The 11,270-nt window shown below is 42.1% G+C and overlaps 1 pseudogene; it reads right to left on the bottom strand.

Annotated features, from left to right (window-relative positions):
• Nucleotides 1-6,548: 6,548 nt before the first annotated feature.
• On the bottom strand, nucleotides 6,549-6,811 carry LOC138830351 (large ribosomal subunit protein eL43-like; annotated as a pseudogene).
• Between the last annotated feature and the right edge of the window lie 4,459 nt (nucleotides 6,812-11,270).

Raw genomic sequence — 11,270 nt, 5'->3', positions numbered from 1 at the left:
CATGAGATAAGAGCAAGTAGTTTAGATAGAAAATGAAGTGTGAGAACTAGCAATCACTGGCTGTGTGTGTGTGTGTGTGTGTGTGTGTGTGTGTGTGTGTGTGTGTATGTGTGTGTGTGTATGTGTGTGTGTGTGTGTGTGTGTGTGTGTGTGTGTGTGTGTGTGTGTTATGGAGTTTACATAGTCCAGGCTAGCCTAGAATTCTCAATCCTCCTGCCTCAACCTCCAGGGTGCAGGTATGAGCCACAATGCTCAGCTCTACTCACAGGCATTCTATGTATTGGAAAAGAATGATAGAAGGGCCAAGTTATTTTAGACAAAAAAATCTTGCCAGACACCAGTGGCTCATGCCTATAATCTTTTTTTTTTTTTTTTTTTGGTCCAGTTGTGTGGCCTGAACTTGGGGCCTGGGCACTGTCCCTCAGCTCTTCAGCTCAAGGCTAGCGCTCTACCACTTGAGCCACAGCGCCACTTCCGGCTTTTTTCTTTTTGCTTATGTGGTGCCGAGGAATCGAACCAGGGCCTCATGCATGCAAGGTAAGCGCTCTACCACTGAGCCACCTTCCCAGCCCATGCCTATAATCTTAGCTAATCAGGAGGCTGAAATCTGAGGATCGCACTCAGGCAGGAAAGTCTGTAAGACTCTTATCTCCACTTAACCAGCAAAAAGTTGGAAGTGGACCTATGGTGCGCGCGCGCACACACACACACACACACACACACACACACACACACACAGATAAATAATACTAGATTGTGTTAAGGAGTATAAGTGATCTGAAAAAGTGAATATATTTGCTGAGAAGTTCAAAAATGAATCTGTCTTTATGACTATCAGCTAAGAGAAACATAAGTAACAATCACATTTTGAGATACAGAAGAATGCAATTCAAGAATATATATTAAATAAGTTGTAATGGTTCATACCTGTAAGCCCAGAATGTGCAGGCAGAGGCAGAAGGATTTTGAGTTCAAGGCCATAGTGAAATACCATCTTAAAACAACAAACAACAAAATCACATTATACAGAAAAAAACATAAATATTAAGAACTTTGAAAAAAATAAGAAAATAATATAGATTATTTATCTTTGTGTCAGTCAGTACTGGGGCTTGAACTTAGTGATCCATACTCAAGCGCTGGTACTCTACCACTGCCAGCTTTTTGCTGGTTAATTGGAGATAAGAGTTTCTCAGATTTGTCTGGCCAGGGCTGGCTTTGAGCCACAATTGTCAGCTCTCAGCCTCCTGAGTAGTTAGGATTATAGTCCTGAGCCACTAGAGCCTAACACAGTCCAAGATTATTCCTCATTACAATAAATCACTTTTGATTATAGAGGGGCATGAACGAAGCTTGACTCCCAAGTAGTATATATTGGGTCTAGCTGTATAAAATTCTAGAAAGAAACCGTTGCCGGGTTGAATATGGCAGTAGACTTTGAGTATAAAAGAACAAGGCTGCAATGAGAAAAGTAGGAGTTGGAGCAGTAATAAGACAAACACCAATTAATCAACAGAAATCAAGAGTAAATAAATATCAGAGGGCAGAACAAGATAGGATGACCAAAGTACATGCAAACAGCCTGCAGGGAGGAGAGCTGCTGATCAAACAGTGAGCCTTAGAGAGGGCTCCTGGCCATGTGAAGGAGAGGCAGAGCTGTAGAGAACTGAAACAGCCAGACCCAGGAGAAGAAGGCTCACAATACCGAAGCAACATCATTTCTTGAATTCAAAAGCCACTCTGCTGATAATGCATCTTTAGGGAATCCAGTCTATAATCTTGATGATAATAGTAGGTGGACATATAAGTATTAGGATGAAGCTTGATGAGATCTCTTGAAATATATTTCTGGGCTGGCTTCTTGGATATAGGTTTATCTGACTGTTATGATAAAGAGAAGGAATTGGCTAGAGCATGGGTCAGTAAATTTCCATGGATAGTACTCAAATCCATGGACTTCCTGGTTAATAAAATGGCAGGATTATCTACAGGTTCTTTCTGAATTAAAAAAAAAATAGCATGAAAGTCTTTCTGGAGGGGCTGGGAAGGTGGCTCAGTGGTAGAATGCTTGCCTTGCATGCATGAGGCCCTCAGTATCGATTCCTCAGTATCACATAAGCAGAAAAATCTGGAAGTGGTGCTGTGGCTCAAGTGGTAGAGCACTAGCCTTGAGCTGAAGAGCTGAGGGACAGCACCCAGGCCCAGAGTTCAGGCACCATGACTTGCCCCCCCCAAAAAGAAAAAAAAAGTCTTTCTGGATATACGTCAGAAGGAAAGTGGAGGAAGCATTCTGACTTAGGATTGTGTTTTTCTTGAGGTACTCCATGCCAGGTATGTCATAAAGGAAAGTGGTCAGGTGTGGCAGTGCATATCTAGTCACAGATACTTGGACGATAAGGTTAGGGGTATCATTTGAGTTCAGGAGTTCAAAACCAGCCTGGACAACATAATAAGAACCTATCTCAAAAAAATCCAACCAAGGAAGTTCATCTTTAAATTAAATTGACATGTTGAATTGGAACACCTTTGTACCACTACTTAAAGAGAAAGAAAAGGAAAGAAGGTTCATCTTAAGGCCCCCCGAAAGAACCTTTTGTATCTTTTGCATGGTAATATATCCATTTTTATACTGATGAGCTAAGTGTCACAGAAAATTTGGTACATGGGTACTAAGTAACGTACATGGTTTCAGCGTCTGACAAACATAATTGGATTTCTAGCTTATCAGCTTTGTGACTTTGTACAAATGTGTTAATCACTCTGAATCTCAGTTTCCTCCATTGTATAGGTGTTTGAAGGCTAGGTGAGATAAATCTTATACATTGAAGCTAATGGCACTCAATAAGTGGTTAGCTCTCTTCCCCTTCTGCCTTTGTAATTTTTTTTCTTGATAGTACTGGGCTTTGAACTCAGTGCCTTGTTTCTTATTAAGCAGGCAACCTAACCACTGAGCCACACCTCTAGACACGATCTTTGCTAGCTATTTTTTTTCTTTTTCTTTCTTTTCTTTTGTTGTTGTTGTTCTTCTTTTTCTTTTTTGTCAGTCCTGGGGCTTGAACTCAAGGCCTGGGCACTGTCCCTCAGCTCTTCAGTTCAAAGCTAATGTGCTACCACTTGAGCCACAGTGCCACTTCCAGCCTTTTCTGTTTATGTAGTACTGAGGAATCAAACCCAGGGCCCCATGCATGCAAGGCAAGCACTCTACTGCTGAGCCACCTTCCAGCTCCCTTTGCTAGCTATTTTTGAGATAGGGTCTTCATTCCTTCCCAGTAGCCTAGGATAACAGGTGCATGGCCAAGTGTCCAACTATTCATTGAGAAAGAATCTCAAAACCTTTTTCTAACCATGTTGGCACTGAAACAGTCCTAACAATCTCAGCCTCCTAATAGCTAAGATTAAAAGCATGACTCTTCAGGAGCATGAGATCTGAGAATCCCCATTCAAAGCCAGATGGGCATAACAGTCCCATTAATCAGCCAAAAGTACAAGTGGAAGTTTTGGCTCAAATGGTAGAGCACCAGCCTTGAGAAAAAAAAAAAAGCTAAACAAGCCAAATGGGAGTGTGAGACCAAGGCCCAGTATTTGACACACCAAACAAAAATAAAAAGTAAATAAAATAAAATAAAAGCTTTTTTATTTGAGACAGCCTTGTGATCTAGTCCAGGCTGGCCTTGAATTTGCAATGCTCTGGCCTCACATTCTTTAGTGTTAGGCCCACTAGTATGTGCTACCATGCCTGGATCTGCTGTTGCTCTTTATTTACTTTTTATTCTTATTTTCTTATTATTTTTTTTTGGGTCCGGTCCTGGGGCCTGAACTCAGGGCCTGGGTGCTGTCTCTAAGCTCTTCAGCTCAAGGCTAGCACTCTACCATTTGAGCCCAAGCGCCACTTCCAGCTTTTTTCTTTTTGCTTATGTGGTGCTGAGGAATCGAACCCAGGGCCTCAGGCATGCAAAGCAAACGCTCTACCACTGAGCCACCTTCCCAGCCCCAGCTGTGGCTCTTTAATGGGAAGGTGCATAGATAGACAGAGAGACAGAGAGACAGACAGACAGACAGACAGACAGACAGACAGACAGACAGACAGACAGACAGACAGATAGACAGATAGATAGATAGATAGATAGATAGATAGATAGATAGATAGATAGATAGATAGATAGATAGATAGATAGATAGATAGATAGATAGATATTTTTAAAAAGTTTGTGCTGGTCCTGGGTCTTGAACTCAGGGCCTGTGCACTGTCCCTGAGTTGGTTTTGCTCAAAGCTAGTACTCTCCCACTTGAGCCATAGCCCCACTTTTGGCTTTTTTTGGGAAGGGGCCTAATTTCTTGGAGATAAGAGTCTCACAGACTTTCCTACCTAGGCTGGCTTCAAACCATGATCCTCAGATCTCAGACTCTGAGTAACTAGCATTACAGGTGTGAGTACCAATACCTGGCATATCTGTTTCTTATTATGAAGTTACCTCTTTATATCAACTTGAACTTTTGAGACTTGACTGCTGTCTAAATCCTAGGTGTTCTTCTCAGAACACAGAGAGACTTGTAATTATAGTATGCTAGGCAGAATAATTGCTCCCCCCAAACATCTGTGTCCTAACCCAATGTAACTTGTGAATATGTTATTTGGCAAAGGGGACTGCACAGTGTAGTTAAGGTTAGGGGCTATGGCAGGGAAAAAATATTCTGGACTTTTCTGGCAGGCTTTACCTAATCTTCTGAATTCTTTCAAGTAGACAGGCTTTCTTTCCTAGGTAAGGTCAGTCAGAGAGATGTGGCTATGAAGGAAGATGTGATACAAACAAAACTCACCATTGCTGGCTTTGAAAGTGGAAGCAGGAAACCTTGACTCAACAACCCACAGAAGCTGAAAATGATGACGAAACAGGTTCACCTTGGAGCCTCCAGAAAAGAGTGAAGTTCTGGTGATACTTTGATACCTACTAAATGACAAGATAATAAACCGGTATTGTTTAGGTTAATTAGTGTGTGGTGATTTGTCACCATAGCAATAGAAAACTGATAAATACAATTAATAGGGATAAAATTGACAATTTAGCTGTTCAATTAATCAATGGATGATTCATGATAACCAAGCAGTAACATGATGATAAAAACAATCTATCTTCAAAATTCCCCTTAAATATTACAAATTCTAAAGTAACCATTTGTTCTTTCAATTTAGAACTGTAGACATATAGCAAAGCACATTTGTTTGCCTTTGCTCAAGAGTGATGGGGGTTTTCGTGAAATGTGTGATAATAAAATACATATAGCAGGGGCTCTAGATTAAGCCTAACTGGGTCTCCAACCTGTCAGGTCATTTCCATAAAGGCAGGCCACCATTTTAGTCACAGAAATGAATAATGTACTTCATGGGATAATGATAATTGGATTCACTGGGGTTCATATGCTGTTCCCAAGCCTTTCCAAAGCCAAGTCTACTGAGAAGTGGCAATTCATTCAAGTTACATTTAATAAGGAGTGGTTTGTTATAACGATTCATCTTCATGGAACCCTAGGGAAAGATGAGCAATCAGAGTCAGGAAGAACAGGAAAAGGAGGGTGGCTGTGAATTCAAAGCATCTCTAAGACCTTGGCCAAAGGATTTGGTGAATTTTTCTACTTACGTGACTCAGTTTCTCCCTTTGTGCCTAGCACTCACTACTACTGCTGCCTGGCTTTCCTGTCATCTACACTTTGTGTGCTTTTTGCAGCGCTGCTTCTGCTTACTCACAACTTGGCTTACTCATAAGTTGACTTAGTCAAATCTTTGATTCATTCAAGTCCCCTCCTGACTTTCCAAGTTCTCTTCACAGCTTTTTAGATTTACTATGGCATTTTTTTTTTACTAATTTGAAAAGTTACTATTAAACTATGTGATTCCATGCTGTTTACTGTCTAGTCAGAGAGAGCGAGACAGAGAGAGAGACAGAGAGAGTTCAAACAGTTATAAAAGTGCTTTAGGTACATTCTGCTTGATTAAGTTTACTATATTTATTTATCCAAAATGAGACCTTAGATTAGTCCCTGGGTGCTGCTTAAACTTGCTGCCTTCAAAGCAGCAATAACAGGCTCTCCTGTTTAATCCCACATGGCCTTCCCCTGAAGTCCAGACAGATGATTAAACTAAGGACTGGAATTTGACCAAAAACAATTCATACATCGTCTGGCCAGCAATCTCCAGTTTAATAAGCTTCCCTTAAAGGAAGAAAGTACAATAGAGCAGACATTATATAGAACTGATATATTTGTCATAGAGGAATAAATCTATACCTCAGAGAAGCTATCTGAATGGAGAAGGCCCTGATTCATAGGGAATTGTCTCATTTATGGAAGAGAATGCGACAGGATACTCATTTTACTCAGAAACGGATCCAGGTACAAAGCAGAGAACAGAGGTGGTTTTGAACCTAGCATAGGACCGGTGTTTATCACTCATGTGATAGCTAGAGTGAGGATTAAAGAAACTGGGCCAAGTTTGTTTTGTTGTTATCTAAATTAACCCATTTATTGTAGGGATATATCAAATGGTAGAGATTCTACTGGTTTTTTGAGTTCTTCAGTATTCTAATGGCAGAGTCGACTGTGACAGCAGAAGTGAGGTTGTAGGTCTGGGTACCATCAGCCACTGTTTTCCTGCAAGCTGTGGCCAGATGCCCACAGCTTGCCTCTTCATCCTGGTCTTGCCTGTGTACTTGGCATGCTGGCAGATTTCAATATTTTTCCCCATCTTCTGGAGAGAGGCACCATAGCAGGTCCCATATTTACCAACAATGCCAACCTTCTTGGTGAGTTTGGCCATATTGCCACAACTCAGGTCCAGGCCCAGAGAGCTGGGCCAAGTTTCTTGCAAGAAAAGTATCGTAGCCCAGAGCAGAGATAAATCATGGTCATCTCCAAGAGGTTTGTTTCTCTAGGATTTTCTAGGACAGACCTTGGTCTAGGACTAAATGCACACATTTCTGGCTCTTCTTCCAGACTTGAGGTCATTGTGTTCATTTAGGTAGATCTCAGTGAAGCCTTTGAGACTACAGCTATCCAAAAGCATCATGGTACATCTTGTAGCACAAGCCCTGAATTTCCCTGCTGGAGACAGCAGATAGAGTTTAAATGGAGAAGGTCAGATTGAAGGTCAGTCCTCTGCACTGTGGATTGTGGGCTGGAAATGAGATTGGCACAGCTCTGCTGCTGGTGTGTTCTGTGTTGTGTTACGGGTGTGGTGGGAAAGGGGGTGAGGTCATAAAGATGCTGAATAGTAACAGCATCCTCTCGGGGCCAGATTGACAAAAGGGCTGGTGGTTCTTGGGAGTTTGTGCATACGGGTTTTGGGAACAGGTTGTTGGCACATTTGTTCTGTTGTCTGAAGATAGGCTTCATTTTGAAATAAAAACACACAGAGAGCTAAATTTCCTCTGAGACCATCTGGTAGTGTGTTTCAAACCTGACTTGGAGAGAAGTACTTGGTGTTGGTTCAGGGTTACTTGAGGTTATGGTAGTTGGTAGGGATCCTAGTAACGGTCCTGGAACACAAAGCTGGTTTCTAGAATAGAGCAGAAATCCAGGAACAACAGTTCTGCCAGAACAGGAGAAAGCTGACCAGCAAATTGGATGCGTTAACATTCATGGTAAGGACCCAGGGTTGGAGAAGGACAAGCATGAAGGTATTTCAGTGTCTGGAAGACCTCTAACTTCTAGAAACCATCAGTCTTTCCTGTCTATTTTGCAGCTCTTTTTAGAAGCTACCAGGCTCAGCTTTCTTATAGTACTGGTATAAATACCAAGTACCTCCAGAGACTATAACTAACCTTGTCTAGGTCAATTGATAGTGAAGCAAAAATAGGACTCATCTTTTAAAAGACATCTAACAGGGAATAATCATGGTCACAAGTGAAAAGCAGGCAATGATAGTCATTTCCTTTTCTCCATAACCATCCTGAGCTGAGCTGGGCTTGAGCTACCACCTTTCTTGCTGGAATTTTCCTTCCTTCCTTCCTTTCTTCCGTCCTTCCTTTCTTTCTTTCCTTTTCTTTCTTTCTTTCATTTGTTCTTTTCCTCCCTCCCTCCTTCTTTTCCTCTTTTCGTTTTTCTTTTTCTGTCTCTTTCATTTTTCTCTTTCTTTTTTTCTTTTAATTTTTTTTGGGTCTGGTCGTGGGGCCTGAACTCTGGGCCTGAGTGATGTCCCTCAGCTCTTCAGCTCAAGGCTAGCGCTCTACCACTTGAGCCACAGTGCCACTTCTGGCTTTTTTCTTTTTGCTTATGTGGTGCTGAGGAATCAAACCCAGGGCCTCAGTCATGCAAGGCAAGCACTCTACCACGGAGCCACCTTCCCAGCCCCCCATTTTCTCTTTCTTCCTCTTTTATTCCTTTCTTCCTCCCTGCCTCCTTTTCTCCTATTCCTTCCTTCCTTCCTTTTCTTTCTTCCTTCCTTCCTTTCTTTCTCTTCCTTCTTTCCTTTCTCTCCCTCCCTACCCTTTTTTCTTTCTTTCTTCCTTCCTTCCTTTCTTTCTTTCTTCCTTCCTTTCTTTCTTTCTTCCTTTCTTTCTTTCTTTCTTTTTCTTTCTTCCTTCCTTCCTTCCTTCCTTTCTTTCTTTCTTTCTTTCTTTCTTTCTTTCTTTCTTTCTTTCTTTCTTTCTTTCTTCCTTTCTTCCTTTCTTTCTTCCTTCCTTTCTTTCTTCCTTTCTTTCTTCCTTTCTTTCTTTCTTTCTTTCTTTTTCCTTTCTTTCTTCCTTTCTTTCTTCCTTTCTTTCTTCCTTTCTTTCTCTCCAGTGCTATTAATCAAACCCAGAGCCTTATATACATTAGGAAAGTGATCAAGCACTGAGCTTCAGTCCCCACTTTGTCCTAAGATAAATTTCTAATAGTCTGCCTATGTTTATTCTGCCACCAATTTACTTTCCTTACAACTACTTTGTGATTGGGGGCTGGGAAGGTGGCTCAGTGGTAGAGCACTTGCCTTGCATGCCTGAGGCCCTGGGTTCAATTCCTCAGCACCACATAAGCAAAAAGAAAAAAGCCGGAAGTGGCACTGTGGCTCAAGTGGTAGAGCACTAGCCTTGAGCTGAAGAGATGAGGGACAGCGCCCAGGCCCAGAGTTCAGGCCCCACGACCGGACCCCCCCCCCCAAAAAAAAAGTTATCAACAACTGCTTGTGATCTTCCCTAGCTGCCTTATTTTTCAATTAATTAATAGACTAAAATTGAATTCATAGTACAAAGTATTTCCTTATCCCCTTTTAATTCATTCAGTTTTCCTATTAACATCTGGAATTAGTGTGATAGTTGTTATAACTGATGAATCAATCTTGATTCTTTTTTTTTTTTTTTTCATGTGCCAGTGTTGAGGTTTGAACTCAGGCACTGCTCCTTAGCTTTTCTGCACTGCCTCATAGCTTTTTGGCTTAAGACTAGCACTCTACCATAGCTTTTAGCCATGCTTCCATTTCTGTCTTTTTGGGTGGTTAATTGGGGAAATAAGAGTCTCATGGAGTATCCTGCCTGGGATGGCTTCAAATGGTGATTGGAGGATTCCTGTAGCTGTGATTACAGGTATGACCTACTAGCATCCAGCTCAATCTTGATTCTTTTTTTTTTTTTTTGGGTCCGGTCGTGGGGCCTGAACTCTGGGCCTGGGCGCTGTCCCTCAGCTCTTCAGCTCAAGGCTAGTGCTCTACCACTTGAGCCACAGTGCCACTTCCGGCTTTTTTCTTTTTACTTATGTGGTGCTGAGGAATCGAACCCAGGGCCTCGAGCATGCAAGGCAAGCGCTCTACCACTGAGCCACCTTCCCAGCCCCTGATTCTTTATTTTTAACTAAGGTCCATGTTTACATTAGGGTCCCCTCTTGTGTATACCATGTATTCCTGCCTGAAAATTAGCCTATGTTCTCACCTACTCACCGCTTGACAGTGGTCTTTTCAACCCTGGCTCAGCCTTACCCTGCTCTGTTTTAGCTTTCTCTCCGCAGCCATCAGGTCTTTCCTTTCACTTCCTCAAGCCATATTCTGGTCATTCTACCTCTGAGTTTTGCTCATGCTTCCTGAAATGCTTTTTGCCTCCTGGCCCCACCCCAGGTTTTATCAGAGTTTATAATTATGTTTATGTTCCTGATTATTGCATTTGCCTCCTTCCAAGGCCGTGAGCTACTCACTGGAAAAGCTCTGTTCAGGTATCCACTGAACCTGGCACCCAGTAGACATAAAGTAAATATTTGTTGAATAATAGTAATAAATAAATTAACAGCAGAGCAGAGCAGAAGTTCTCCTGACTATGTGGCACTTAAGAAGAGTGGTAAAGGCATGCAGTGTCTGCTGGCGGATGAGAGGGGAAGGAAAGCTGATGGGAAACAAGTAAAACAGCTTATCCAACAGGCTGGCAATACAGCTGACATTTTGTAGAGACCTCAACCCACCCCACTGTGTCAGGAGAGAGAACTGGATGGTTACCACGATAGGGTTTAAGATTTCCAGGGTGGAACTGTTCCAGTGATGACAAGGTACAGGGCGTGGCCAAAGGAGAACTGCTACATCTCTGTGTATGTGGGACAGGGGAGAATAAATAGCTTCCACTTAAAAGGACTACAGGGGAAGTGGTAATCTCAGGGGAAGGCCAGGTTTCAGTTCAGATTAGAAGGTGAAGGAGATTAGCTAGGTCACTCGTTGCACTGAACAGAAATTAACTCTAGCTATCTGTAGACAGTGGGGATTGGAGGATTGTATGGGGATGGGGGTGAGGATTGAGTAGCTTGAACAAAATGCCCCAAGCCTACACTTATAAACGAAGGTGACTATAAAGGTCTTTGTGAGTTGGGGTGATATTCCAAAAAGGTGTCTGTTATAGATGGTTCTGTGAAGAATTTCAGGAAGTAAGAGAATGTGTTCACCAATGGATAGAGGTCCCCTAGGACATAAATAGAATGTTGGGTAAAGTACAGAGGAGCAGAAGTACAGGGGAGTATGTGGAATAGAGTGCTCTGTGCACTCTGAATGGCGGTGTCAGGAAGTGGCATCTGGAATAGTACCTATAGGAGGACCTAGGAGAACATGGTGGCACTGGGTCCCATCTTCTAGTGCCTTGAGACATGTTCCATTCTAGATACCTGTCTGTTCTCTGATTTACCACCATTGAATTCGAGTTTTTGACCTCTTTTCCTTTATCTCCTTTCTTCTGCTACCTCCCTGATAAGCTGCACCCTGGACTAAACTAACCAAACTAATACCCAACTGCCTCATTAAGCCCCATCAAACTTACCACAATATTACTAAT

Source organism: Dipodomys merriami, unplaced genomic scaffold (assembly GCF_024711535.1).
Source record: "Dipodomys merriami isolate MVZ:Mamm:240054 unplaced genomic scaffold, mDipMer1.0.p SCAF_19, whole genome shotgun sequence".
Lineage (NCBI taxonomy): Eukaryota > Metazoa > Chordata > Mammalia > Rodentia > Heteromyidae > Dipodomys > Dipodomys merriami.
Note: the sequence above shows the minus strand (reverse complement) of the source record. Positions and strands in the feature narration are given on the sequence as shown.